The sequence below is a fragment of the Notechis scutatus genome, chromosome 4 (genome assembly GCF_049901735.1).
Source record: "Notechis scutatus isolate UNSWTSFEM ecotype Mainland chromosome 4, rNotScu1.2, whole genome shotgun sequence".
Lineage (NCBI taxonomy): Eukaryota > Metazoa > Chordata > Lepidosauria > Squamata > Elapidae > Notechis > Notechis scutatus.
The window spans coordinates 18371831-18392727 of NC_142012.1; the positions used below are offsets into that span (position 1 = coordinate 18371831).

At 40.3% G+C, this 20897-nt stretch overlaps 1 protein-coding gene across 1 annotated transcript in view; it reads left to right on the top strand.

The window, feature by feature from the left end:
* The window catches only part of PDLIM5 (PDZ and LIM domain 5), a 125608-nt gene that overhangs the window by 79709 nt on the left and 25002 nt on the right, over positions 1 to 20897 (top strand). The window lies entirely within an intron of this gene.

Genomic DNA, 20897 nt, shown 5'->3' on the forward strand with positions numbered 1-20897 from the left:
TTATATCCATTCAAAGTTCTCGCGTGTAGGTACCAAACATACATTTAATTGAAAACATTACTGGAAAAGGAAAGGATAGGAAGGGGCTGCTGGACAGTGAATACAAAGAAAGGATGCATTTCCTTGGTTCATTTTTATTTTTTAACATTTAAAAAGAGCTCCCATCATTCTTACAATAACTACAAGGACAAATTCTTTGTTTACATTCCTGTGTGTAACAAACTCAGATATAAGCTTTGAGGGGAAATGCCCCAAACATGAACATATTCTACATAGAATTTTCTTCTGATGTTTATTTTGTCTTTTATGATAGCAGTTGTCACTTTTTATTTGTTGGCACTCTAGGGAAAGTCAAACAGAGAACGGAGATCTAAGGTAACTTAATTTTTTAACATTAATAGCACATGTGCACAAAAATTACCAAATACAGCGGCAGTGGTACTCATCACGCGGTTGAGTTCAGAACACCAATGCCTGATACCTTCTTCTTAAAGTCTGTACTATTCTAGTTCTTTACAAGACAGTAAATTAGTTAACTGATGCTTCATTCTTTAACTCATAGAATTGCTAAACTTACAATATAATAAAACCTCACTTCTCTTTACAATGCATGTGCACCAAATTAGTCTTCAGTGAGTACACAAAATAGTGCAATGTGACACCTTGGTCTGTATTCTAATTGTCCCACCTGCTTGTGGAACTGTTGTGTAAAATGCTGTTGTGGCTTCTGTTTAACAGTTGTGGTGATTTTTGCTACAACACATCCGAGATTTCAAGATTTTTACTCATGCTAAGAGTACATTTCTGTAATTATATGTTTAATTATGGGCTGCATATAATTAAGCCTGTATCTTTACCCAACCTTATCTTTAGTTGATATTAGTGTTCTACAGTAGCATTGGATCAAAAGCAAAGTAAGTCCATTATATTATGTTATAGTGTAGGTCCAGTACATATACATTAAAAAGCTTCTAGTTGGTATCTAATTTCTCTCTTAATTTACTGTATAGTTTTACATATATCTCCCCATCTGCATTATGGGAGTGATGATACTAACTTTCAGGAATAGTGTAAAGGAATGTCCTAATGAACATTGAACACTTGAACATGCATTATTATATCATCATACACTATGGGACGAACCCTACCGTGTTTCTCCAACAATACGGCCTCCTCCAATAGGAAGTCCCAGCATGCTTTATAGGCATAAAATCAAATTAAGCACCTACCCCCAAATTAAGGCCTATATTAAACATGCAAAATGGAGGGGGGGAATGGTGGGGCCATTAGGAAGTACTTTTGTTGCATACCCGGATATGGTGCTGCCTGCGTTGACCTCGGTGTTGGTGGGGCACTTCGTATCGGGAGACCTTCCGCCGTTGCTTTCCCTTCTCCTTAAAGCAACGCTGCAGCCAGGGCTCCTCCCTGCAACCGGAGCCCGGCAGAGACACTCTGCTCCAGGCGCTCCTGTCGCTGCCTTCCCTTTGCCTTCGAAGGCAAAGCCAATTGTTTTAAAAACGACGCCCTATAACCGGTACAACAAAGACTCCCCTGCCCGAGAGGGCAGCCCAACCCCACGTGGGGAGGCGAATCTCCCGGGGCCGCAGCGCAGGATCGGCCCACCCCGGAAGAAGCGCCATCCCTGCCTGGCGCCAGGCAGAGTGCCAAGAGCTTCGCCTGGGAGGCCCAGCGCAGCTGACAGGCGGGCCCTCTGGCCCGGCGGTGGAGCTCTCGCCAAGGCAGTGAGCGCCTCCCCGCCAGACCCTCTGCTCATCCCGCCAGAGCCATGCAGGCTGGGTGCGCACCCACCTGCCAACTGAAAAAGCCAGGCCGACCTGAGCTTGGCTTCCTTCCCAAGTCCCTCAAAGCCCGAACCCGAAGGGGCCACTGGGAGAGGCTACCCAAGGCAATGATAGTGCCCACCCATCCGTGGACAGGGAGGCGAGGCGACAGCAGCACTGCTTCCCTGGCTGGCGGGTCTGGCGGAGAGAGCCCAAAGCCGCCTGTCCATTCCACCCCTCGCCCAGCCCATCCCTGTCCCCACGCATCTCCAAACGCGCCGGCAGCTCCAAACGCTGAAGCGGCATGGGCATCGGGCAAGGCGCTCACTTGGCGGGGCTCAGCTCAGAGGAGGATGCGGCGCAGGCTGTCGCCTTGCCTCCCTGTCCACGGATGAGTGGGTGCTATAACTGCCTCAGGCGGCCTCTCCCGGTGGCCCCTTCAGGTTTGGGCTGGAGGGACTTGGGAAGGAAGCGAAGCTCGGGTCGGCCCGGCTCTTTTGCTTGGCAGGCAGGTGCGCACCCGCGGCTCGCTTTCCCGGCTCTGCCCAGCCTGCATGGCTCTGGTGGGATGATCGGTGAGTCCGGCGGGGAGGCGCTCGCTGCCTTGGCGAGAGCTCCACCACCGGGCAGGAGGGCCCGCTTGTCAGCTGCGCTGGGCGCCCCAGGCGAAGCTCTTTGCGCTCTGCCTGGCGCCAGGCAGGGATGGCAGCTAGGCACTTCTCCCGGGGTGAACCGATCCTGCGCTCTGGCCCCGGGAGATTCGCCTCCCCACATGGGGTTGGGCTGCCCTCTCAGGCAGGGGAGTCTTTGTCGTACCAATAGTAGGGCGTCGTTTTTAAAAGAATTGGCTTTGCCTTCAAAGGCAAAGGGAAGGCAGCGACAGGAGCGCCTGAAGCTGAGTGTCTCCACCGGGCTCCAGTTGCAGGGAGGAGCCCGGGCTGGCTACGCATGGCTGCGCCAAATGCCGCAGCATTGCTTTAAATGCCATGGCAGCATGGGGAGAAGGGAAAGCAAATGTGGCAGAAGGTTTCCCGATATGAAGTGCCCCACCAACGCCGAGGTCAACATCCAAGCCATCGCCGCCCGCCTGCCTGAGGATGCAAGGGGGGGAATTAAGTCACCGAAAAGACGGCCTAGCCATTTTTTTAGGGGTTAAAAAAATAAATAAGGCCTGGCCTTATTTTGTGAGAAACACGGTAGATAAATGAAGAATCTATAGTTTTCTCCCATAATTGAAATGTTAGTTTTGGAGTTATTAGGAGCTCCTGATATGAAAACATATTAGGGATTCTGTAGGTACTCGTGGGAAATATTTGGCAATACTTAATCATTTATTTCTAGGCATTGTTTTCCAGGTTAATATTTCCAGGTTAACTGTTCAGTGGAATTGAAGATGGAATTCATTGCAGATCTGGAAATTACTATAAATCAAATTTCCCAAATTTATGTCATGAAAGACCATTTTTTCTTTCCAGTATTTTTTTTTTTGCAGGCCCAAGATGTAAACACACATGTATACCAAATGACGGGTAAACTTTTGTGCTTGAATATTTTTTTAAGACTTAGGTTGCACAGTACTATGTGAAAACTTCAGAGGATTGGTCTCTCTTTTTCCTCTTGCTGTTTTAGGTCAATCTGCCTTTTGTCATTATGTGTCTTTTCTTCATAGCACAAACTGTTTTTACCCCTAGATCATTGCAGTTCTTCCTCCTTTCAAACAAACCTTCAGGACTGATGTAATCAAGTGACCAACTTGTCATCAATATTTCTTAAGCAAATATAGTGATATTCATCAAAGGACCTGCCTGTCATGCTTCTCATTGATAAATAAATAGTAACAACATTGAACAAACAAAGGTTTTTAAATACCTAGACATGAGTCCTTCACAGCTAGGAGAGATCAACCCAAACCTACCACTAATTGAGCTAGGCCTAAATCTAGGCTTATATTTTTGGAGTCAGTGGAGGTGGTAGCCAACTGTGTGTCCTCTACCATAAATATTTTCTAGAGCTAAAATTAATATTTTGCTGGATGGTTCCCATGCTGGATTCTTTAAAGATCTAAGACAGGGGTCTCCAACCTTGGCAACTTTAAGACTTGTGGACTTCAACTCCCAGAGCAAAGCTGCCTGAGGAACTCTGGGAGTTGAAGTCTACAAGTCTTAAAGTTGCCAAGATTGGAGATCCCTGATCTAAGATACAGTGGAACCTCTGGTCACAAACGTTTCTGACCACAACCAAATCGGGTTCCAATCAAAAAATCCACAAAATTTTTGAATTGGTCACGATTCAAAAATCGGGTGGCAATCAATCATGTTCACGGCCAATTCCCTTTCTGCACCGATTTCCCCGTTTTCACCATTTATTGGTCTCACTTCCGGTCACGACCAAATCGGGTTGCAACCAAAGTAACGGAATGAATTACAGTCATGACCGGAGATTCCACTGTATATTTTAATGGTACAGTGAACAGTTTTAAAATCCACACCCATGGGTCTTAGAAGTGTCCTAGTTAATTTTTGATATTTGAATCAACATTTCAAATTTATGGAAGTTTGTATTAGTTTCACCACCTTCAATTTTGGACTATATTGAACTTCACAGAAGTTAAAAAAACACTTAATCTTTCTTCTGATAGAGCCAACAAATTGAGGAGAGCCCGTGGCTTAGAGGTTAATACATCTACCAAATATACAAGTAGCCTGGGTTTGAATCCCAGAAGGGTGTGGCTAGCTGATGAGAGCTAAATAGTTTGAAATAGATCTATAGTAGTCTCCCTTTATTTCTTTGTTGGTAATTCAACCCAAAAATAGTTTGTCACGAAAGCAACTGCCTGTGAAGGCTCCTAGATTGGGGCTGAAAGGTAAAAGTGGAAGCAGTATGCTCCGTCCAATAATTGGGTAGAACCCTGATAAAAAAACACTTAACTTCACAGAAAGTTTTGTAGCCCTTTCAAGTGATCTTCTGGTTGATTTTTACTGAGAAAAAAAGTTATGATTAATGTATTATTTATAGGCTTGTTATATCTAGTGACTTTACCCAACCATTCCCCCCCCCCCCAAAAAAAAAAGAAAAAGAAAATATGATTAAAACAGAAGACATTGATTCAGCCCAGGCCATGTACCTTGTACTGTTTGTCAGTCTGCGGAAAAGGTATTGATTTTGATCCTACACAACACAGTTCAATACCTCATTTCATTAAGGTCTGAAGGCTCCATCACTGAATTAAACATATTCTTGATATTGCATTACCATTTGAAAGATTGGAGAACTGTTCAGTTGTTTCCATTTTTTAAATATGAATTTTGATTAGACCTATATATTTATTCATTTTCCTGCCACAGTGAAATCTGGATGCTTGTTCTTGGGTTGTAAGACATGAGCATTATAAAGAGCCATCGATATTGTTCAGTGTCAGTCCCTTCTCGGAGATCCCTTGCCTCCCCCCATACGCTATTATCAATTTTAACGCAAGCAGTTTTAATTGAATCACTATTTTTGTTTTTTAATCTCCAAAACCCCAAGTCCTTTTTTAATCTAATTCCAACTAGATCTTTATGTCCCAAACTATTGCTATGTCTCAGGTAGCCATTTTGGTGTAGTGGTTGGAATGCAGTATGGCAGGCTGATTTTGCCCACTGCTAGGAGTTCGATCCTGACCGGCTCAAGGTTGACTCAGCCTTCCATCCTTCTGAGGTTGGTAAAATGAGGACCCAAATTCTTCAGGGAAATATGCTGACTCTGTAAACCGCTTAGAGAGGGATGTAAAGCCCTGTGGAGTGGTATATAAGTCTAAGTGCTGTTGCTATTGTTTCTACCATTTTTTTTTCTATTTTCTGATAATCCTTGAGAATGCTTTATCCCTGTTTGCCAAGTTCAGTTATTATAAAGTTATTTTGCCAGGAATAGGATGCAGACGGCTGTAACTGTCCCTGCTGATGGCAGCTGCAATAGTCTATGGGAGGGCGTACAAACACACATAACACCATGTACATATTCTGGCTTTGTAGAGCAGAACACATGTTAAATTTGTTTTTCTTTAAACTAAGTTTTTTAAAAATTAATCTGTAATGTGGTTGATTGCCCTACTGTTGTTTTTATTCTGTCAAAAGTTGTATTTTCTACAGTAGCTAGACTTGAAATTACAAGCACTCTATGATTATTATTATTACAAATAAATCATATCTAGAGATCTAATGAATGGACTAGAAGCTCAGCACTCCCATTCTGAAGCTACTCAGATCTGTGAAATATCTGAAGAATTTCAACAATCAGCACCACCACCACCACCACCACAACCTCAAAGGTTGGCTCCTCTTTTGTGATTCCATCAGTTCACAGGTCTCACTCATGACTTGAATGTTATTACGAAAACTCATCCGCACCATGTAGTAATATAATTATTAATAACATTTTTAAAAGACACCGGTATTCTTGATTAAGTAATTAAGCACATTTGGAAGTCAGAGCATTACGTTTATCATCACTTTACTACTACTAATTATTATTAGATTCCAGGCTGTGGGGAAAGCTACAGTTGATTCTTTTTTGCATAGAGGGCATGTTCACACACAATAACTCTTCATAGCATCCTTTTTTAACCACCCCACAATCCCTTGCAGGGTGGAGTCTGGGCAGCTGAATGAAGCTAGCAGAGTATTTTAATGGCCAGATGCCCTTCCTGTTGCCAACGTGAAGTTTTGTTCAGCAGATACATTCTCAGTCTGCCCAAAGAGAGAAATATCTGCCTCCACCTAGGATCGAACTCACAGCCTCCTGATTGTAAGGCAAAAGCTTCACCTGTAGGCCACCTCGCCATTCCACACAATAACTCTTCATATGTTTTGTACATATTGCACAGAAAGTTGCTAAGTGGCTAAGAAAACCATGGAAAACATATAGTGATCTCAGTTGCTAAGAAAAAAAAGACATGTTATTGATACTCTTCTATTGTGAGGTTAAACTGGAGACAAAAAATAGGACTACTGTGTCAAAGGGACATGATATGTGGTTTTTTTCAGCATCTGTTAGGCAAAGGTGAAACAATTTCTGTTCTAGGTCTGATTAGGTTTGCATGCTGCATTTTTATTGAAACTTCCAGTATTTTGAGAATGTCTTCAGAACATTAAAATGTAAAATAAAGCTGGGCATCATGAGGATTATGTTATCTTATCAAATTAATTATTGAATTGCTCACACTGATCTGAATTTTATGTATCTATTCAGTTTTGACTGTTTTAAAAGAATGATAGGAACTCTATAAAATGCAGCAAACTTCAAAGTTAGCGTGGATACTAATCAAATGTTTCATCCAACTCAAAACAATTTTGCCCTAAGGCTAAAGAAATGTGTAGGTGCAGATTTCAAATAATTTGTTTTGAACATTTGACTTATTCTCTGATTTGTGATGGAATGGAAACAAACTTCCATGAAACAGGGCAGAAGCAAATTCAACTAGTTCTGTGACCATAGAACCAGCTCTTACTACCATTTCTTCTACCACACTTTCTGGACCTAACCTCTCTTCTCCATCTTTCAGGAGGTAAATACTTCATGGTTTCTTCAATATATAATATGTTCTTCATTCACCTTGTTTTTCTATTACATGAGGTATTGCCTATATTTGAACAACAGTTTTATTGGTAGAATTCCATAAACTATTAGGAAATATTATCTCAATATTAATAATAAAAAATATGAAGGAATGTTTTATTATTCTAAATTTGTATATGAACATCAATACGAATTCTATCACTTCTAAAAGAGATATATACAATGGTTGGAAAATTAAATGTCAGTCGTGGAACCAAACATAAGACTGGTCTTTTAAATCAGAGGTACTTTGGGAGGCATAATTTTCATTTGTTCCAGTAATATAAATATGGAGTCTCCACAGGTAGCAGTGCCTTCCCAATCTTGACTTAGTTCAAAAATTTAGTAGAGTTAGCTTTAGTAGTACATGGACCATGTGGGAATTCAAAGGAATTTGGCTAAACCAGGAAATTAAAAAGTTACCTTGGAAGAAGGCACACTTCTTCTGGTATTGCCAAAAAATACTTGAATGAATGCCATCAATATGATTTACCTTTTTAATATTGAGTAAATCTGGAGATAATCCATTGTAAGGAATAAAGAGCTGTAAGAGTAAATGCACAATGTAGTCTATCAGCATTTTACCTTCAGCGTTGACCAAATATTTGAGGAGGCTTAAGATAAATGTAGCTAGTTTTGTAAAGGAGCTTTTTTTTAAATAATTGTTGAAGTGACTCCTTGATATGATATCAAATTACATAAAACATTATATATATATTTTCTTAAGTTTTTGCGGGTACTTACATGCATGGTATTCAGCTTTGTTCGGGTATTTTCCCACGTCATTGTAGTTGTGCAGTAGGCTAGCCCCAAATTTAAAACAGAAACGGCTGTGAAAGTCTGACTCACAGACGAACACAATACAGAAGCCTGATGATGGCAGATGAGATTCTGCCGAAACGTTGCTACAACTTTAAAAGCACAACTACACTGCTCAAAAAAAAATAAAGGGAACACAAAAATAAGACATCCTAGATCTCAATGAATGAAATATTCTTATTAAATACTTTGTTCATTACATAGTTGAGTGTGCTGACAACAAAATCACACAAAAATTATCAATGGAAATCAAATTTAGCAACCCATGGAGGTCTGGATTTGGAGTTACACTCAAAATTAAAGTGGAAAAAAACACTACAGGCTGATCCAACTTTGATGTAATGTCCTTAAAACAAGTCAAAATGAGGCTCAGTAGTGTGTGTGGCCTCCACGTGCCTGTATGACCTCCCTACAATGCCTGGGCAAGCTCCTGATGAGGTGGCGGATGGTCTCCTGAGGGATCTTCTCCCACACCTGGACTAAAGCATCCCCAACTCCTGGACAGTCTGGTGCAATGTGGCGTTGGTGGATGGAGCGAGACATGATATCCCAGATGTGCTCAATTGGATTCAGGTCTGGGAACGGGCGGGCCAGTCCATAGCATCAATGCCTTCGTCTTGCAGGAACTGCTGACACACTCCAGCCACATGAGGTCTAGCATTGTCGTGCATTAGGAGGAACCCAGGGCCCACCGCACCAGCATATGGTCTCACAAGGGGTCTGAGGATCTCATCTCAGTACCTTATGGCAGTTAGGCTACCTCTGGCGAGCACATGGAGGGCTGTGCGGCCCCCTAAAGAAATGCCACCCCACACCATTACTGACCCACTGCCAAACTCGTCATGCTGGAGGATGTTGCAGGCAGCAGAACATTCTCCACGGCGTCTCCAGATCCTATCACATCTATCACATGTGCTCAGTGTGAACCTCCTTTCATCTGTGAAGAGCACAGGGCGCTAATGGCGAATTTGCCAAACTTGGTGTTCTCTGGCAAATGCCAAACGTCCTGCACGGTGTTGGGCTATAAGCACAACCCCCACCTGTGGACGTCGGGCCCTCATACCACCCTCATGAAGTCTGTTTCTGACCGTTTGAGCAGCCACTTGCACATTTGTGGCCCACTGGACGTCGTTTTACAGTGCTCTGGCAGTGCTCCTCCTGTCCCTCCTTGTACAAAAGCGGAGGTAGCGGTCCTGATGGTGGGTTGTTGCCCTCCTACGGCCTCCTCCACGTCTCCTGATGTACTGGCCTGTCTCCTGGTTGCGCCTTCATGCTCTGGACACTATGCTGACAGACACAGCAAACCTTCTTGCCACAGCTCGCATTGATGTGCCACCCAGGATGAGCTGCACTACCTGAGCCCCTTGTGTGGGTTGTAGACTCCCTCTCATGCTACCACTAGAGTGAAAGCACCGCCAGCATTCAAAAGTGACCAAACCATCAGCCATAAAGCATAGGAACTGAGAAGTGGTCTGTGGTCACCACCTACAGAACCACTCCTTTATTGGGGATGTCTTGCTACCTGCCTATGCTTTCCACCTGTTGTCTATTCTATTTGCACAACAGCATGTGAAATTGATTGTCTATCAGTGTTGCTACCTAAGTGGACAGTTTGATTTCACAGAAGTGTGATTGACTTGGAGTTACATTGTGTTGTTTAAGTGTTCCCTTTATTTTTTTGAGCAGTGTATAATGGCGTGGGAAAATACCCGAACAAAGCTGAATACCATACATACATACATACATACATACACATACATATTATATGTTATACCAACATACATATTAATATTTAAGGTCAAGCCAATTTTTAATTGTAACTTCATAGCTAATGTTAGAAAACTTACATTCTAAATTTGTACCATACATTTTTTCTTCAGAGAACTTTTTATCAACAATCCTCTGGAAGCCTTACCCAAGTGTGCACCTCATCCACCTGTGACCATCCATATTTTGAGTATTAACAGTCAAGTAGCCACCGTGTCTAAAACAACACCAGTTATTGCTAGGTAGTTTCAAATCTATCAATTGGATAGTATTCGTAAAATAATAGAATGCATATTGTGGAAGGGATTTATAGATTATCCAGTCCAATTCCATCTCAGTGCAGGAATTCTTTACATAATTCTTAACCATGGGCATCCTGCTTCTTTTTAAAAATCCACAAAAACTGCTATTAAGATAGCAAAATGTTTGTCACCTTGGAAAACTAGGGAAAAAGACAGATAAAATTATTTTCTTTTTTAATAGTATTTTGACTGCTTTTTTTCCCTCTCTTGTGACAGTCCAGTTTGCACACTTCCCTTACAGAGAGGGGATGGTCTGCATGTTTTCTGTGCTTGCAAGAGAATTTTGTGTGATAAAATGGAGAAAGGAGCATTAAAAGTCTGCTAGAGATTTGGTAATGTTCATCCTACTAAAGGTGTTTTATTCCACCAGAGGGCAGCAGTTTATTGAGTAAAAAACAAATCAACCTGTAGGTAGCATATTAGACAATCCTTGAGCCCATATGTTTGTGGTCCTTTATAGATAAAATAAAGATGTCAACATCTTCATACAGATAATCTTCCATAGATTCATAAGTTGCTATTAAAAACCATAAGTTACTATTTCTTCAGAATCAATTCCCATATAAAGAAAAAAGTTGCATATCATGTATATTTAATCTTCAGTGAACAAAAATCCACCCTAGAAGCATATAGTTTAGTTCCTTTTTATTAATATCTGAGTGACCTTTCTGTGGCACATCAACTGACCTTTATATGATGCTCCTATCTACCAAATTTTGTGAAAGGATTGTAACATATAGTTTGAACAAAAGAAAGTGGCCTTAGATGCAACTCAGATGGGAAAAGATAACATGATTATATTCTCTTATTTCTTAGAAAGTGGATTATTTTCAGAGAAAGAACATTTGATAACCTTAAATGTGAGATTCATGTATACCATCCTTCTCCAATCTGCAGGAGGCCCATAAATTGAAGACTTTAATGTTTAGAATTCCTACTAATAGGACCACTGCTGAGAGAATTTTGGGAATCTTTAAAATCCAGAAAGTGTTTAGGTACAGAAAGACTGTTCTAATCTAGATCGCAGGTCCTTCAACGTTAGTTCTTTTAAAAAAAAAACACCCTCCAGTGCTTTAATTATTTCCTATTGCTTATTAAGCAATTAATATAGTGCCTGTTTAAACCTAACTCTTAATTGATCAAGGTCAAGAAGACTAAAAACTCAGTCTTCTGAATTGATTGCCCCAGTTCCAAAGCTGGGGACAAATGAAGCTGAACATAAAAAGAACCTACCCATGATGAGTACTGTGGGAACTCAGACCTTTGAACCTCTAGTACTTTCTCTTGCTTCTGTGGAATCCACTTCAACAGCCCAGCCTGAGAAGTCTACATTGGAGCCTCCCTTTATTGGCAGGTACTCATATCCTGGCATTATTAAGACTTGCTTAAAAGACTTAGAGACTCCTTGTTTATCTTATGGTTGTGTGCAGCAGTTATGATAAGGAAGAAGACCAGCTGCTCTCTACCCATCTTAGTTTTCTATCAAGGCGGAGATTGAAAAACAGTATTTACTTTCCAGAGTGCTTTCCAGCATGCTCAAATACAAGTAAAAAATAAATATGAATGACTATAATTTCAATAGCAATAAGTCCTTCACCAAACAAACTGAATATAACAAAACTATTTGAAACTCAATACTAAGCAGTATCAACCTTACCTATAGTATATTGATTTTTTCCTAGGAGAGAAACATCTTGAAATTATATTTACTCCAAGAACTTCTTAAGAGAGTGTTGCTCAGCATAGCTTCATACATTTTTCTTCGTTACTACTTGTTTTTTTCTGTGAGAGATCAGCTACATTTTTAAACACCTGAAGTGAATTGTTCTTTAAACATTATTAACTATTGATCCAAATCATCTGAAATAAAATGTGCTATATTAAACTCAGGGGAAGCAATCAGAGATTGTATGCTTTAAAAAAAAAAACTTTTGACAAAACCTTTGCAGTGACTTCAAACTGCAATTTAAGAATGCAAACATGTAGTTTGAAAAATCTCTTCATTCAAGATGCCACACCTTAGTAAGATGGAAGATGCTTTTTCTCCCCTATGAAAGCTTCACAAAGCATCCAGACTGATCTATTAGTGCCTGACATCTGGCAGTAGGTAGAAATAAAGTGAAAGGATAGATAGGATCAAACCCATATCTTCTTTTTCCCCACGCTGTTTTTCTGTTCAAATTTTTTCTCCTCTAGCTAGTTTCCAGAGGACAGTTATTCTTCTAAATATTTGAACTGATAATCTTATAGAGGATTTCTGAAATTAAGCTGGAGACTTTGATGAAGATCTTTGTTAACTATGGAGTTGAAGACTACTTATACTGTTAGTGCTTAGTGCAATTCCAGTCATACACCTTCTGAATATAAATAACGGATGCTTCAACACCCTAATGAGGATGCTTTAAATAAGTACGTATGTAACACCAGTCAGTTCCTCAGGCTGGTATTTGGGTCATGTATTTCAATCATAATCGGATGCACTTTTTTAATTAAAAAGAGATTACATTATTAAGATCACTGCTTAATAATGTGCTTCAAAGCAATACTGTTCAGGCTGCAAAGCCAAGCCCATTACACATTAACTGGACACAGGTCCCACTGAATAAATTAGGAAAAGTAAGTCTATAAAGCTCTGTTTCTAATGCTAGCCATTTGGAAGACTTCAGGTAACCTAAATGCAGTTTCCCCAAAGTGTCAAGGGTAGAAAGATACCAGAATATAAGACTGACTTATACACTTGCTAATATAGGCAAATTTCAAGGTGATGTTTCTATTAAGGAACAGTTTATCAACGTTTCGGAAAAAGTTGGTACGTTGGTGTGTTGCGATTAATTCTAAAATTGTATACATAACCTCTGCTTATCTACAATTATCTCAGATTCAGTTTTGTTTTCTTCCCTTGGACTGAATCTTGCATCATAGGAAATTGCTATTGGAAAATCCATGGGGAAGTTGTTTAACACATCCTCAAATGCCCTTCACTTCAGTTCCAGTGGAGGCAACCACACATGTTAGGAGCAGTGCTGCTGTTGCTGTATCTGCCGCTGTATCGATGCGTTCCAGGTAGACATTATGTTGGAAAGGAATATCATGAGAGAAGCTCAAATAGCACAGAAGCACAGAAATATGTGAGATATAATTCTGAGTGCTTTTAAGATAAGAAATATATGCTAGCACTCTTAATGCAGTTAATTCACAGTGTTGAATTATGTGATTAAATCTCAATTTGTTCCCTTTTTGGAATAGCTCGATTAATTGTGTGATTAAGTCTCAATTTCCCCCCTTTTTTTCTTGGAATAGATCAGGGGTGTCAAACTCACGTCTTCACGGCAGCCTCACATGACGTATTGGGACTTTCCCTCCCTTTGCTAAACTGGGCATGGGTGTGGCCAGCACGTAACACATCCAAGCCCACAGGCCAGGAGTTTGACAGCCCTGGAATAGATGAATTAATTGGATTTACAGTAGAGAAAATTGTGGGGTCCTCGATGCTCTCTGAGCTTGGTTGTTTTCTTGAAGACCGTTCATTACCCAAGCTAGGTAACATCATCAGTGTCAGCCACTGAAAATTGTTTCCAGTTATATAATCTGTCACATATATGTACATATGAATATATCTGACCTCTTCTATCCCAGTGAGTTAGGATTTTATGATAATTCTGATTTTATCTTGAATTGATTGCTCTGAAAAAAAACAAAACCTCAAGTCTATCATCTTTAGATTTTGTAAAGGAATTGTAATCAGGATGCAAGGGGGAATCATTCTAATTATTTAAATGAATTCATAGAAGGTAATTCAGCAGCTTCTGTGTTTGAAATTTAAATAACTGTTTGACCTAACTTTATAATTTTGACATTCCAATTTTGCTGAAATCTGAATTATCCTGTTGGCATATAATTCTAGTTAGGCAGTCTCCGAAGCTAAGTGGGGTTGGTCCCAATTAGCGCTTCGTCAAGGGACCAGCTGGTAGCTTACCTGGGAAATTGGAAGAAGCCCTGGATTGAATCAGTGTAAATTGAACTTAAAGCTTCCTTTATGTATTTTAATAATAGTACAGTATTTCATGAAGTCATTAGGTCATCATATAGAATTTCCAACTTCATAATTTTCATGAACAGTAATATATTTTTCCAGGATATATTTAGATTGAACATTTCTTCATTGATGTGCTTAATATATCATGAAAAATACAGGACGAGGAGACTTTTGCAGATGCTTTAGATTAGGGGTGTCAAACTCAATTTCATTGAGAGCCGCATAAGGTTTGTGTTTGACCTCAGGGGGGCATGGCCAGGGTGGATGTGGCCAGCTTGACAGCACTCATGTTGGAGGTGGGGGCACCTGTGGCCCGAGCACTCTGCCAGTGAAAATGGACTCCTGAGCTCTGTTTTCGGCAGTGATGGCCTCCTGCAACCTTCTGCCTTCTCACCCAAGCTCCATTCTTGCCATCGCAGCCCTCCCAAGCTCCGTTTTTGCTGGCAGAGGCACCACGGGCTAGACCTTTGCTGTTTCCAGGGTGGCTCTGCTGGCCAGATCTAAGCACTCTGCAGGCCGGATCCAGCCCATGAGACTTGAGTTTGACACTCCTGCTTTAGAGTTTAGTATGATCTGAGGTACAGATTCTTTTATCCAAGATCTGAGAGCATTATTTGGTAATATACATTGTTTGGTTGATTGAATAACAATGCATGTTAGTCTCTAGGTACTAGAAAATGAAAGAAGCTATTTTCCTCGTCAGTTTTAGCATGGATAGCTTTCTATTTAATGTACAATGATAATTAGTTTTCCCTTTCTCTTTAATTTTCTCTTTAAATACTTACTAGACTTCCAGATTATAGTAGCTATCGTTCTCTGTTGGATGCTCTTCTCATTACTCCTATTATTAAACCCCCACTTCTGGAAATTACAAGGCCATCAAGGAAATCTACAAGTGTTCTGGAAGTACAAAGGAAATGGAGGTAGTAAAAATATAGCAAATTTTCTTGGCCACTTCTACCTCATCCTCATAGTTGTATCTAACTCACTGGCTCTTTGGATTGTTTCGAATTTCAATCCCACTTACACTATTGTAGTAAAAGTTGTACATTTCTTTTTGCTTAAGCTCTTCATTTTAAAAACTAAGAAAGGTATGTCACTGGTTTATTTACACAAAAACTTTTGTGCATGAGTAGCAATCACTCACTACTAGCATAGTATCTGTATTGGACTAATGGAGGGGGAGAGAAAAGTCATATTTTAATGTTAAGACTATTCTAAAATATTTCAGTCATTATAGCAAAATGTTTTATAAATGGCTCATGTCCATTGCTGGTACCACGTTATTCAAATCAGGTTAATTTAAGATATTTTAGGTTGATGGTGGTCTTCCAACTCATTTTGAATTTATGATGTGATTCATGGCACAGAACCATTTTCCCTTATTTAAAAAGTATGACCTTTCAGTTAACTCCAAGGTGGAGAAATATTACTAGAGTGGAATCAATAGGTCTGGATTGAGGTACTGGCAATGTTCCTCCAGTGTGGAAACCACATGTTCTAAAGAAGTATTATTAGAACAGAGAGGCTTTTTTTCTTCTATTCCCCTGGTATTTACTGACTTAGTCTGACTGCAATAGTTGGGAAATGGGACAGCAAATAAAAGATTATTCACACATTTGCCACCTACTCTGTAAAACACTTCACGATTCCTGGTGGGGTGGTGCATTTTGCTTTGTGTCATATTTTCTGACCACAGCTATGATAACATGAGAACCAGCTTTTCTGGCAAGTTTTATTTTAACCAACAAAGCAGAGGTTTTGATGATTTAGATGCAGCTCGCTCATTTATTGTGTCTAATAAACTAGTTCCTTTGGGACGCTTGGATGATTTCACTGTTAAAATGCTTCATAAGTACATATTATTCAGATTAGCCAAATGTGAACACATAAAAGCTTATTTTGTGAAGATTTTAAAAACCTTCTCCATAATCAGTGAAAAGTCACTTTTTGTACTTTCTGTCTTTCTTTCCTTCCTTCCTTCCTTCCTTCCTTTTCTTTCCTTCCTTCCTTTCTTCCTTCCTTCCTTCCTCAGCATAAACCTTTGTAACCCAAGTTGGGGGCAATATGCTGACTCTGTAAACTGCTTACAGAGGGCTGTAAAGTGGTATATAAGTCTGCAATTGCTGTTGCTGTATGATCCTTCCCAAATCTGAGTTCATGTTACCTTTGAGTTAACCTCATAATGTATGAAAATGCTACTCTCTATATTTAACAATAGCAAGATATAGAAAACTAGAATCAAAAACCTTTTCTACTTGTGACCTTTGCAGCTTTAAGATGTTTGAAGTTCAACTCCTAGAATTACGAAGGCAGCAGGAGCAAATCATGAGGATGGGCAAATATTAAGACTGAGGAAGGGAAGGGAGTCTTATTCAATTTCAGAAATTCCACATTGCATTTCATTCTTAAAATATTTTTGGCCATCTTTCTTTTGCCAAACCTTACTGATGGCTCACAATCCACAATGATAAAAAATCAACAAGAAAATGATACAACACACAGTTTCATCAGGCTTTCTTTTCTGGAACCTATTCGTGTAGGCTTCCGAAGCCTGCAAACTCCTGGCACAACTTTGGAACACTTTAGAAACCCAGCATAACTTTGAAAGACTTCAGAGACTCCACAAGAGTTCACATACAATTTCTAAATGCTTCCCAAGTTGTGTAGGGTTTCTGAAGTCCCCCAAAAGGTGAGTGATACTTTGGAAGGCTTTGGACCCCTGGTTTGACAGACTCCCAAGACTCCCCCACTATCAGGAGGCTTTCAAAACTTTTCTGAAGTTGCATCAGACTTCCAAAGTCTTCCAAAATTGCACCAAGTTGTTCTGAAATTTTCAGAAGCTTTGCACAAATTCTGCACAAACAGGTTCCAAGAAAGAAGACCTGACATGACTGAGCTGCCTTGGAGAGGTTGTAGATCAGAGGTGTCAAACTCAATTTCATTGAGGGCCACATCAGGCTTGTGTTTGACCTCGGAGGGGACAAGTGGGCGAGGGAGAGGTGACGTGAGGTGGGCATGGCCAGGGTGGGCATGGCCACCTTGACATCCTGCAGCCCTCTTCCAGCAAAAACGGAGCCTGGGAGGGCCTCCCGCAGCCCTCACAATCTCCATTTTCGCTGGCAGAGGCACTGCAGGCCAGTCCTTCACTGTTTCCAGGGCTGCCCTGCAGGCCAGATCTAAGCATCCCATGGGCTAGATCCAGCCTGCAGGCCTTGAGTTTGACATCCCTGTTGTAGACACTTTTCCATAGCAGCAGACAAACAATGGAAAATAAATGGTACATGGCAGATCCTCAAGAGCACTGAGCAGTGGGACAATTGCATCATTCCTCAATTCTCATGTACCTTAGAGCTGGAGTCCCTGATCTCTAGGTGTCCTCAACCTGTGGACCGGGACTGGTCCGCAGCATTCCAGAAATGGGCCGCACAAACAAGCAAAACCCAATCCATGGAATGCAGGAAGCACATGAAACCGTGCCCCCTCCGGTCCACAGAAAAACCGCTCTCCATAGACCAGATCTCTGGTGCCCTAAAAATTGGGGGCCACTGCCTTAGACAACAATGCAAGGTGGTATTTGTGATTGGCAGTGGCAGAACTAGGGTTTAGGCTCAGTGGTATGACTAAGTACCACCTTATAGAGCAGGAGTGTCAAACTCAAGTCGTCATGGTGGTGCCACGTGATGTATCGGGACTTTTTCTTCTTTGCTAAACCGAACGTGGGCATGGCCAGCATGTGACACATCCGGCTCGCAACCTGAGAGTTTGACAGCCCTGTTACAGAGCAACCTAGCTGAAGATGGAGATAGGTAAGGGAGTTGCAGCACCCCTGCAATGATAATGGTGGGCATGTTGCCAATGCTGAAATTTTGATCATGTGACTGCTGGGTGCCACAGGGGCTGTAACTTGGGGCAACAGTCATAGCTGCTCTCGTTCAGCACCATTATAATTTCAAATGATTGCTGAACAAACAATTGTAAGTTGAGGACTACGTGTGATCCTACTAGCATCTTCATAAATTTTAATTTAATACAAAAAAAAAAAAAAAAAGAAATATGTTTATTGTTTGGAATGATGTTAGAAAGCTATTTTTCCAATATACTCTGTATCTGAGAAAAAATGTAAGAGCTTTGAATGATTTGGATTTTCAGACTTTTGCATATTCATTTATCAACTCAGGAGGCAAAACAATCTTGAGTCATTTTGCCTTATTTATCTTCCCCACTTCCATTTTTTCATATGTCTAGCTGTTCTTTCCTTTTCTTTAGATTCTGCTAGAACAATGTTGCCTTTAGCAATATTAAACATTAATCTTTGCAATTTTACAGTGGAGAGTTATTTAAAAGGAGAGAAATACGAATCCCTTCTGTAGAATTCCTTCTTTGTGTTTTTTGTGAGTCTGGCACTAAGCATTTTTTATGTTGCCATATGCAGACAATTTTTCCAAATGTTTTTCTCATAGCTGCAAACATTGTGAAACGATGGTTATATTTTAAGAATAGTTTCCTTTGTTTAAAATTCCACAAATTGCAAAACAGAGGATATTTTAAAAATGTAAGACTTTCAAAAATAACAATTTTAGATGTATTGAAGAGAAGCTATTCCTTAATTTTTAGTTCAAATATTGATTCCACATTAACTCTTAAAATTGAAGAAATCTGGATAGTTTTGATCAATGGCCGTTTAGAAGTGACACTTCATGAAAGTGTCACATCTTATGATCTTTTCTATCATTATCGCCTCACATTTGGTAAATCAGGGTTCCCGGACCAGTGATTTTCTTATAATATTGAGTAAGAGAATGGCATGGATATCTTTCAACTTTTCTTTTTCATCCTGCTCACTCCCAGAATTATATTAAGTGAAGTGTTTCTTAACAATTAGAATTGGAGTTCTATAAAAGAACTAAAATAAGTTGAAATTATTTTTTTTGCTATCAGCAGTTGAAGATGAAGTTGTTTTTTTTGTAACTCAGATGCTTTTTAGATTGAATATTAGAATCTGATTTAAAATTCTCATCCATCATGGGCTTATGACATTGTCAAAAGAAACTGACTTCATCCTTCCTGTGATTATAAATTTATCCTAAGCATAGGTAGGGTTGTGCTATGCTTAAAATATTTAAATTTCTATGTGTTTTGTTAAGATTTAAGAAATGATCATCTTAGTCTGGGTGTTCTGTAAATGATGGTGCATTAGTTCTAGAGATTGGGCAAGAAACATAGCACTCTGCCTATACAGATGATGGATTTTGTTCAATTTCCTAGTTATTATTAAGAAAGAGAAGGAATCTGTCCCTGGAGTATTTTTATAAGGCTAACAGAAAAATACCAGTATATGAGATTCTAGGACATTTTCTAGTTACACAATGCATTATACAACCTGACTTTTTTTTTCTTCGGTCCAGTTTTGAGGCAGCACGATGCCTTGATGAGTGAGTGGCTCTGGTATAAATAAAGTGGGGGGAGAAACATCCATAAACATCCATAAAAAGAGAACCTAGTTGACCTTGAATCGGCCAAGTGAATCAAGGGAGAAAGTTAAATGGGTTAAAAATAATTATAAAACCAAAGGAATCCTAGACTAGGGGTGTCAAACTCAAGGCTCACGGGCCAGATCCGGCCCACAGGGTCCTTAGATCTGGCCCACGGGGCCACCCTAGAAACAGCAAAGGATTGTCCTGCGATGCATCTGCCAGTGAAAACTGAGCTCAGGAGGGCCATTGAGGCCCTCCCAGGCTCCACTTTTGGCTACGAGGGCCTCCTGCTGCCCTCTGCCAGCAAAAACAGAGCTTGGGGGGCGGGGCAACAGAGCTCGGGAGCCCATTTTTGCTGGAAAAATGCTCAGGCCACCATAGACTCCCCTGACACAAGTGATATCAAGCTGGCCATGCCCGGCATGGCCACGCCTATGCTGACCCCCAAGGTCAAACACAACCCTGATGCGACCCTCAATGAATTCAAGTTTGACGCTCCTGTATTAGATATATACTAGATACTGGTTAGTAGGTACAGTATGCGAGATACTGGTGTATTAGACACCAGCTTTTAAAACTACCTGTGTAGAAGTATTTTGAGAAGACTGATCAGAACATGCAGATCATATTGGTAATGGCTTTGTGTGTGTCTTTAGCTTGCAGAGGTCATTGAATCAGTTTTCCATTTTAAGTATTTTGTTTTTATGTCAACTTATTTATTTCTGGAAATCTTCTAATTTTGGGAACATTCACTTGGAAAAAATACAGCAACATGGCCAGTTCCAGGCCAGACTGTTTATGGGGAAGCCAATTCTTCTTGGCAGAGGGCCTAACCTAGAAGAATTATGACATAAAAAAACAAAAGTGGTGGTCCTACTGAAATGTTGGCACTTTCTTTGATTGTACACCCCTAGCAGATGTCTGACTCTCTTCGGAAAATGGACAAATAGCTTTTGATAGTTTTGAGGGAAGAGCTATCTATCTTATTAAGTATCTCACAATTGGAATCTAAATTACTGTTCAATCTAAATTTCTCCATCTTAAAATGTCTTTCTTCCCTAAAAAACAATATGGTCTTGCATTGCATTAGATCTTATTTCCTGAATTTGATGCACAAAGAAAG